Source organism: Carlito syrichta, unplaced genomic scaffold (genome assembly GCF_000164805.1).
Source record: "Carlito syrichta isolate Samal-C Ts95f unplaced genomic scaffold, Tarsius_syrichta-2.0.1 Scaffold302842, whole genome shotgun sequence".
Classification (NCBI taxonomy): domain Eukaryota; kingdom Metazoa; phylum Chordata; class Mammalia; order Primates; family Tarsiidae; genus Carlito; species Carlito syrichta.
In genome coordinates, this window is record NW_007246938.1 from 511,816 (window position 1) to 512,532 (window position 717).

Genomic DNA, 717 nt, shown 5'->3' on the forward strand with positions numbered 1-717 from the left:
CTCTTACATTCTGTGAACTACCTTACATTTCCAGGACTTCAACTGAGGAATAGAGTTGTGACCAAGGACTTCTGCAAATATTTCTTGCGGTTTCCGGAATTAAACGCGTGACTTTGGCTTCCTGACTTTGGATTTCAGCAGCCAGAGTGATATACGAAGGGGAGTAGGTGGGGTAGGAGGAAGATCATTTCTGGAAAAGTGGGTTAGAGGTTTTTCTTTTTCAGTATGGCTTCTTCGTTCAATAGAGCAAACGTTTATCAACCAGGTGCAAAGCTCGGTGTTTAGCATTCATGTCTGATTTGCTCCCTCACTTATTCACAGGCCTAGATATAACCTTGCAGCATCTCACTTTCGCGGCAACCACTGGGGACGAGGGACGGTCCCTTTAAGGCCCTGGAAAGGGTATAGGTGTTGGTTACGGTGGGGAAGCCACGCCCCGTCACGTGCCCGCGGTCCCTGCGGGGCGGGGCCGGCGTCTCTTGGTTGCCGTCACTTCCGGTTCTCTGTCAGTCGCGAGCGAGAGAGAAGGAGCGTGTTTGACCGCAGGAGCGGAGCGCAGCGTGAGTGCCGGGGACCCTGCCCCTACTCCTCGCAGCCCTGCCCGGCCGACCTCCATCCTACTAGCCAGGCAGTGTGCCCTCCGCGTTCTTCCGTTCCTCTCCTCACGCTGGCAGGGGCCGCGGGAAATGGCGGCTCTGCCTGACCTCCCCCTTCCCC

At 55.8% G+C, this 717-nt stretch overlaps 1 protein-coding gene across 3 annotated transcripts in view; it reads left to right on the forward strand.

Annotated features, from left to right (window-relative positions):
- The first annotated feature begins 433 nt into the window (after positions 1-433).
- The window catches only part of SUB1 (SUB1 homolog, transcriptional regulator), a 16,370-nt gene continuing 16,086 nt past the window's right edge, over positions 434-717 (forward strand). The window contains exon 1 of one of the 3 annotated variants that reach the window (XM_008057176.1): positions 434-560. The gene's annotated coding sequence lies outside the window, so the exon portion shown is untranslated. Of the gene's footprint in view, positions 565-717 lie in introns of all 3 variants that reach the window. The other 2 variants (XM_021711886.1, XM_021711885.1) reach the window with 2 other exon arrangements.